The sequence below is a fragment of the Eurytemora carolleeae genome, unplaced genomic scaffold, assembly GCF_000591075.1.
Source record: "Eurytemora carolleeae unplaced genomic scaffold, Eaff_2.0 scaffold2173, whole genome shotgun sequence".
In the NCBI taxonomy this organism is placed as follows: Eukaryota; Metazoa; Arthropoda; class Copepoda; order Calanoida; family Temoridae; genus Eurytemora; species Eurytemora carolleeae.
In genome coordinates this window covers 17,410-26,581 of record NW_019398068.1, presented here as the reverse complement: position 1 = coordinate 26,581, position 9,172 = coordinate 17,410, and the positions used below count along the sequence as shown (strand labels likewise).

Sequence of the window (9,172 nt, the reverse complement as noted above, 5' to 3'; positions counted from 1 at the left end):
GATTAAAGAATCCATAGGGATTTAAAACAAAACATATGAATAATATTATTCATAACATTCAAGACTGATTATATCACAATAATCAGCAATTTTATCAACAAAGAATAACAGAAAAATTCTTTTTTGTTAAATTTTTTTTAGGGCCAAAAAATCATTTTTTAAAGCATAGAAAAATGAAAAATTTGGTTTTGGCAGAATCAACATATAGATAAAAAGGGAGAATTTAAAAGCCAAAACTGGGAACATTATCTTCATATATATAAAAACTATATTATTATCACGATATCTTGTTTGAGTACTTTTATTGGTCTTATCTCAAGTATATATTTCTGTAAGAAAAAACTAGACTCCAGAAATTCGACAAATACAGTAAGGATAAAACGGACAGCTAGCATTCAACATGACCCCGACAAACTAAAGTATATATATGTGTATATATAACTATGAAATAAATGTGCTTATAAACCAATATTCATTGAAATTGATTTTAAGCATTAATATAATTGTTTGATAATATTAATTGTATAATAACAAAACTAAAAGTATGTCTAGTGATTGCTATTCTTCTCTTTACAATCAATATTCATTGAAATTGATTTAGAAGATATGAGTAATTTAATTTAATACTTATAAAATCAACAATACTAAAAAGTATTTACAAATATTTTGAAACAGCAGGTGTCTCTGTTGCTACGGATAGGAAGTTCTCTGATGAAATAAAGCCGGGTTCAGCTGGCTCTGATGCTAAAAACGAGGAACAAAAAGGTGTATCTGTTTCTGCGGTGCGGATATGAAGTTCTCTGATGAAATAAAGCCAAGCTCAGCTGGCTCTGATGCAACGAACGAGGAATAAGAATGTAATTTATGCAAAGAAAAAATAGAAAATAACATATTTTGCTTAAAATGTAAAATCTGCATACTATGCTGTATGTGTAAAGAAACAATAATAAATTAAGCTGCTGATAGTCATGCACTCATGCTTACTATCCTGCTTATATCTGAAATCAACAATGGAAGTTTTTGTAAATTTTTGTAATGTTAGCTATGCATGCCTGCGTGCTAACAGCTTTCTGAAAAATGCTGATGAACCAAACCTTGTCATTTTTTCATTGCCCCGCTCCCCTGCAATCCTGCTCCTTGGTCATAAACTTCAACACGAACCTGCAATACTTCAACGAGGGGATATTGCGAGAAGATATTTATTTCAAGATATATAAAAATATATGTAATTATGTAAAAATATAGGGTAGCTCGTGTAGACCAGTATATAGGCCTGAAATTATCAGCATAGTCTTGCACTGTGCAGATATTGAAGGTTATATTAAGGCCTGCTCGACTCTACTACTATACAGTATGATATGAACTTCTGTCGAATAAACAACTAAACAACTTAGATTGAAAAAGGTATTTTATTTATAAAATATAGCAAACAACATTTGCAAAGGTTTGAGGCATTAATTATTGGAGGATTTTAAAAAGGTGGATTAAAGAAATACATTGGTGAAAATAAAACTGGGAAATATAAAGACGACTTTTGGACTACATTTTTGGTTAACTAGTTCAATGAACATAAAATACCACAATTGAGCAGTGAACATGCAGATTGTCTAAATTTCGTGTTCAAATTCTGGAGTTTATGTAATACAAGTTCGATGAACAATTCTGATAAATTCAGGTTCGTCGGTGCCACTGCCAAGCAAAGTAACATGTATGATACCCAACTGCCAAGCCAACCAAGAATAGGAGAGTCTGCGTTTACAATGCCAGCAGATCAAAAAAGAAAAAAAGTTTGGACGAAGGCTCTTTAATTGGATCATAGGAATTCCTTAAGCAGAAAGATCCCGATTTTGTAAAAACTACAGTTTTGTAAAAATTAAATTGTTAAATAAATATTATGACGTTATATTTTTCAATAATTCATTTAAATCAGGTAGAGAGAAAATTCAATCTTGAATGAAAAAGTAATGAGATAATTGATTACTGTTAAAAAGTACAAGGTTACTAGCTTAAAAGATACGGTTTATTAATTTTCTTCTTATAAACACTTCAAATAATTCAAACCAAAAGTAAATGTTCTAAAGGACTGATAGATGTAATTTCAAGTTACCAACCCATAACAGGTCCTATTAACAACGGTACCATTTAAACATTTATCTGGTTAACAATGAGGAAGATATCGTCGTTATTTCAACTTAAAAAGTGATGAATTCTGTAAATTATTTTCATTGTCTTTCCACTAGTCACTTTTATGGACTATGGACAAATAAAATATTTCAAGATAGAAAAACTAAAGTTGTTTCCTTGTTTTGTTTTTAAATAACTATTTAATTCTTTACAATTACAAGAGACGACATTATGAAACGTCAGCTTGGTAAATATATTCAGAACTTCTGGAGAAGACGACATTTGTTACGATCTTTCTCTACCCCAGAAAATGCGTCAAATTTGCGTTGATTTTCTGATGCGCTATCTTTAATTAGCAAAATCTCCGATTTTACTAAACCTTGTATTATGCTAATACGCATTCGATATCCAAAAAAAGAACTTAAAAATTTAACAAATCAGCATGTCATATTAAGATTTACTCTTTAACTTTTGAAAGGCCGGTTTTGATTTCTGGGGTTGATGATGTCATATCAATTGAACTAAACATCGATTGAACGAACGTAAGTTTTAGATTAATGTTTATTAAGACTAACGTTCAAAATGACAATAGTCCTAACATGTTTTTAATAATTTCCTATTAACATGATTAAATTTATATTTGTTTAAATGCACTAAAAGACGGCTTGTGAACAGCTGGCTTTAACCCAATCGGATAAATTAGTCCGATCTATATAGCATTATATCTGTACTTGTTATCAAACGTAACTTTTATGCAGTAGAAATATCCAAAAAGAGGATTATAAGAAGAAAATCGAAAGTGTGTACATATTGGATAATCAGATTAAGCAATCGTGATTAATTGGATATCTCATTCTAAAGTTTTCAGCCCTGGTAGTATAATGCTCTACATCGGTTTTGTCATAAAGAGATTTGAAAAGCATCTTTGATGTTAATGGGTAGCTTGTTCCAGGTTTCGACTACACGGTTGCTGAAGAATTTGTTCCTTATTTCTAAGTTGGATCATTTTGGTTGGATATTAAAGTAAAATGGTGATTGTCGGGTTGTGATGGTTCTTGTTGGGTCAACCAACTGGAACCAGGTGTTAAACTAAACATTTTCTATGCCATGGATAATCTTTAAGTCTGAATGAGGTCGAAAAGTACTCTTCTATCAGATAAGGATTGGATACCTAGTTCAAGGAGCTTATCCTCATATGTGGTTCCTGACAATCCTTAGATCATATAAATTGCGCTTTTTTGGACTTCTTCAAGGCTTTAAAAGTCCCTTATACTCCAAGGGTTCCAAACAGGTGTAGTTACATTGAAAACATTCAATACATTCAATAAATTGGTTACATTAAATAATTGGATACATTGGATACATTGGATATATTGGATACATTGGATACATTGGATACATTGGATACATTAAATAATTGGATACATTGGATATATTGGATATATTGGATACATTGGTTACATTGGATACATTGGATACATTGGTTACATTAAATAATTGGATACATTGGATACATTGGATATATTGGATACATTGGATACATTGGATATATTGGATACATTGGATTCATTGGATACATAGGATACATTGGATACATTGGATACATTGGATACATTGGATACATTGGATACATTGGATACATTGGATACNACTGGATACATTGGATACAAGCCCCTTTGTCTAATTCTTGGTTAAAAATGGAAAATTTCTGATTATATTTTGGGATTAACATATATAACTTCAAAGTTTTCATAACTTTTAGGATAATAATAAGTTCGTAAGAACTGGATAATTGGCTGTAAATTGTAAATACTAAGCATCAAATATTCCTTTAAACTATGCTTTCAGATAAATTCTCTCTTAATCCAATTATCTCAAAATTATGAGAACTTTTCAAACATCTGAAAATCCGGCTAAATTTATGTAATATTGACATCAATGAGATAATAAAAAGAATTTCACAACCCAAATTATTTTTATGATTTGTCGTGTATTTTCACATTTAACTCTCAAGTCTTAGTTTGCCACATTTTAGACAAATTGTTTTAAAAATTTGACGAATTACTTTCAAATTATAATTAATTTAACAGTCCATAGAAGGATTTTAAAAAAGTAACTTATGTGTTGCAAAATTTAAAAAAAAACATTTTTATCATATCAAGAAATGTACTCAATTGAAATATTTTTACTAGTTGATACACTACTCAACAAGAACTGTTTTGAAAACGTCAAGAAGTTTCCAGGTATCAGTTTCCAGGTATCAGGTTCCAGGTATCAGTTTCCAGGTATCAGGTTCCAGGTATCAGTTTCCTTCCAGGTATCAGGTTCCAGGTATCAGGTTCCAGGTATCAGGTTCAGAAAAGAGAAATAAATAATTAAGAGATACTGAGCGAAGAGATATATATTTACTGGGCCCGTTCAGACTTTTTTTTCGAGCGGTTCGTTTTTTCAAATGGCTCGTTTTTTTCACGCATTTCGTTTTTCCAAGCGGTTCTTTTTTTTGACCGGTTCTTTTTTTCAAGCGGTTGGTTTTTCCAAGAGGTTGGTTTTTCAAGCAGTTCGTTTTTTCAAGTGGTTCGTTTTTTCAAGCAGTTTGTTTTTTCAAGTGGTTCGTTTTTTTCAATCGGTTCGTTTTTTCAATCAGTTCGTTTTTTCAAGTGGTTTGTTTTTTCAAGCAGTTTGCATGAACTGAAAGTTTTGTTTGTTAACAAAATTTTCTGTTTTGTTTGTTCAAAAATGATATCCAATGTAACCCATGTGTCTAATAAACATAATATAAAGTGATCACACTGACCGCCCTACTGTTCAATGATCTATCTCTATCTCTACTCTGTCTGGTTCCTGCTGAGCAGATTGTAACCCTGACTACTTATTATTCTATCCAATCTCTCTAAGAAAATACAAGCAGTTTGGATGGTTTAATCCAGTTCAATCTACATAGAAAGAACATCTTTAGTTGTAGAATAATGATAAAAATAGGTTTAAAAAGAGCTACATACACTCATTAGTAATATGTTAAAAAACTTCCAGGTAAACCCTGTACTTTACAGTATAATCAGACTAAAAGAAATAATCACACGTGATTTGGTCAGTATAAAACATATGCCAAACCTGGACCCAAAACAAATACCTCAGAATTCTCAATACTCTCAAATAGAACAAGACCATCTGGTCGCGAAGCACATAATTTTGGTCTTCATTGGATGTAAAATAGTAAATTCAAAAGAGATGAAAGAATCTGGCACGGTGATTTTTTTATAGAATTTCTTTTTGAACTTTCTTGCTTTCTCCACATCTGCAACCGTTATGTTTTCGTAACTACCAATTTCTTACCATCAGTGTGAATAATTCTGGCGGCTTTTTCAAAGTTTGTCGGAAAGTTTACTAGGAAAGAAAATTGTCCTGATATAATAACAATCCATTTTCGCGGATTGCTGATAATTTCTTGATCGAATTTTATACCTTTACATAGTTACATTTCCTAAAGATCATACTGAATAAAGAGAAATAAGGACACTGTTATATCAAGAAAAATATTTTTTAAACGCGTAGGGAGTTAAAACTACTGGATAGTTACTTCAAAAATGATTAGTTTAGGTTGGTTTCTTCTAGATCATTTTCCAGAGCATCATTAAAACCGTTCTGCCAGATAGACCCATATTTGGTTACACAATTGAAGAATAATGGCAGCTAGCTTAGGTCGGATTTAATAAACAGCCAGAAATGGTTGAACCAATAATTGGAAAAAGTATAAGATATGAAGTAATTCATCATAATGCATACATTAAAAATTATTCATAATTTGTGAACCATCAAGTATCAAAACTATCTAATTCTTTATTACAGAAAGTATCATTTACTCTCAGAAAAATTAGAACCAATGGAAATTTTTTCTATTTTGATTCAAAATTTTTTTGATTGATTTTACACCCTTTAATGGAGAAAACATTTATATTTCATAATTTTCTGTGATTTAACATCACAGAATAAAACTACTTTGTCATCTTTAAAACAGGGCTAATCCGTCTCTTTTCAAAGTTACATTTATGAAAAGTTTACTTTTTGTAGGAAAGCCGAAAGCCCCGTTTATTACAATTACATGAGGTCGGGGTTGGATTTTTGTGCTTTTTTTCTTCCCTGCCAAAATAGGAGTTGCAATCTCCAGTACTCAGTTATCTGTTCAGTGTTCAGTGTTCAGTGGTCTTAATGTTCGTGACAAACGTGAAAATTTCACCTGCTTGACTTCACTCCCACCTCCTTTATCCCCCCCCCACCTCTAGTGTTGCAATTATAATGTTCTGAGATCATGATAACCTTGAAATGCTAAATCTTCTAGAGAGTTCAAAACATACATTTATATAAAAAACCAATGAAGGCTTAATTTGAAAAAAAAGATCCTATTTTATATAGATCCTGAGCTGGGAACTTTTAACTGGTGGATGTCGTGATTAACGCTTGATCCATTCTTTTTCTTATCTCGAGATTAAATATCGCTTGTTCTCCTCATGTTATTTATCTCCAGATTAATTAACCGATCGGGATTAAGGATATTCCATCCTAAAGTTTTCAGCTCAGAGCTGAAAACTTTAGAATGGTGGATATCGGGATTAAGGCTTAATCCACTCCTTTTCTTAATCTCGAGATTAAATATTGCTTGTTCTCCTCATGTTATTTATCTCCAGATTAATTAACCGATCGGGATTAAGGATATTTCATTCTAAAGTTTTCAGCTCTGGTTGTTTTTAAAAAGTTGCACTAATTTTAAGACTTTGTCTACTTCAAAGTGTCCAAATGAATTATAATTGTCTAATGAACATTTCACTTCATAGTTTTGTTTTGAATCTTCATGCCAGAAACAAATCTCAAGGAGTGAAGAGGTTCAACCCAGACCAATATATGTTTTCAAAAATGTGGAACTATCACAGTTTCTTTACTATGTAAGGTTTGGAGAATGTTTAACACTGAATTTTTGATTTTCTATACGCATTTTTCGGACAATGTATTACCGACTTAAACTTAAAATTTCAAAACCAATCTAAGAACATTTTCGAGGTTCTCTCGAGTTCATCAGTAAAAATTTGAGGCAAATCGGTTCATCAATTACAATCATATAGCCGAAAAGACAATCAAATTAAGACAAAGAGAGAGTAATACTTTAAATATGTATATTAGCTTGGGAACCCAGCTTGCCTGTACACTATACTTTCTCTATAAAATTGAACCTACTCAGTTTAGAACTTTTATACTAAATAAAGAACATTCCCGTGGTTCGGCCGAGTTCTACTATCAATACTTGAGACGAATCGGTCAAGGGGTTCCCAGATATTATAGAACAAAACAAACAGACAGGCAAACATATATTACTTTTTTATTTATATAATATTATTATTAATAAAAGAATTTTTTGAAAATAACCGAAAAAGGCTTAACCGGAGACAATACATGCAATGTGTGCTTTAAAGTTTTTAAGAAAATTTGGCAAGGTAAGATTTTGTAATTACAAATTACGATCTCCCCCCCTCATTGCGTAAAGGTTGATTTTCTGTAATACAGGCTTTCTTCTTCATGACAACAGTAAACTGAGTTTTGTTTTTTGTAATCTAAGATTTTACTACAGAATGGGCTGTACTTTAGAGATGGAAACAGTGCAAGCTGGGAAACCCAGTTTGGCTATCTGAGTTTTCATCAAGGTCTGAACAATTTTGTAGATTTTAACCTGTGAAGTTCCTTTTTTTAATGAAACAAATATTAAAACAAATTCAAACGATTTTTTAAAAGATGGGAATACCGAGTTTTTAACTTCCAAATATCATAAGTTTTATACACTGAGGGGGTTAAATATAAGAAAACAAGATACTCTGAGAATTGTTTTTGTACTCTCAATGTTTACTCGTCGACAGCTTTTAAAAGAAAACATGCATTATCTATTTTTTGTTCTTTTATAATATATGTTATATTACACGCAAATATTTTTTAAAAATCCGAGGTTTTCATATTGTGGTCTGTATCCTCCTCATATAGATATTTATTTTATTTTTGATAAATACTGACACATGATACTACATCGATTTTCCAGGGATTTTAAATAAAACAAATTTTGGATCTCAAATAGCAAAAGTTTTAGATTTTAAAACACCGACTAGCCGTTTTTCCGCCCTCCATCCTACCCTGTTACAGCAAACTATGTGCTTAATTTTGAAGTAAAAAAATTAAAAAGTTACTTGCCGAATTTTTATAACTTTTTTCATCGTCGTTACTGAATAGTTTTTAAAAAACCGATCCCTCCAGAAAGGACAATCAAGGAGGGGTTTAAAAATTAAATTAGCGCTCTTACTAAAAAAAGTCTCATAGGTCTCTCATGAATTTTGACAAACCTCTCAACAATAATGCACTCTCAGTTCAACTAGCAATTCTAGCCGGTCTCTCCCTTTGTGAGGTGTTAAAGACACCTACCACCCCCAATCTTGATAAAATAAACACAATATAAAACCATGTGATGCCAGAACTAATTTTTAAATAACCTTTTCTGATTCACAATGGTACCATTTTTGACCATTTAACAAATTAAAACCCCTTACCCGATGAATTAAATGATTTTTTTGAAAACTGATATATAACTGAACATATTTAGTTGAAAATAATTTATTGAAAATGCACTTCAAGTCTGGAAAATTAAGAAAGATATTGACTTGAAGACATTTATTCAAAAATATATTTTTAGACATTTAATCTCATGTAAAGAATAATATTTTAAAATATGTTTTTTATTCATAAAAAGATTAATGTTTAATGTAAAAACTTTGTCGTTTATGATTTAAAAAAAATGTTGTATGTAATATCATAAGTTATGAATATGACAACAAATTTGTCGTTTATTTATATTTGTCTTATTTGTCAAATTTGTCATATGTCCACTGAGTACTGGCATATATTTTTTATTCAACCAAAACGATTTTTATAAACTAAAAATGAAAACGATTTAACCAATCGTTTTTGAAAAATCGTTATGGGTTATATCTTTGGTCGGAGTAAAGAAACGAATTTGTCT

The 9,172-nt window shown here is 30.9% G+C and overlaps 1 long non-coding RNA gene across 1 annotated transcript; it reads left to right on the top strand.

The window, feature by feature from the left end:
* The first annotated feature begins 808 nt into the window (after nt 1-808).
* LOC111716740 (uncharacterized) lies at nt 809-1,903 on the top strand. The gene is made up of 2 exons (XR_002768582.1): nt 809-1,404; nt 1,676-1,903. It is a non-coding gene; the product is annotated as an uncharacterized LOC111716740 (long non-coding RNA).
* Nucleotides 1,904-9,172: the final 7,269 nt, after the last annotated feature.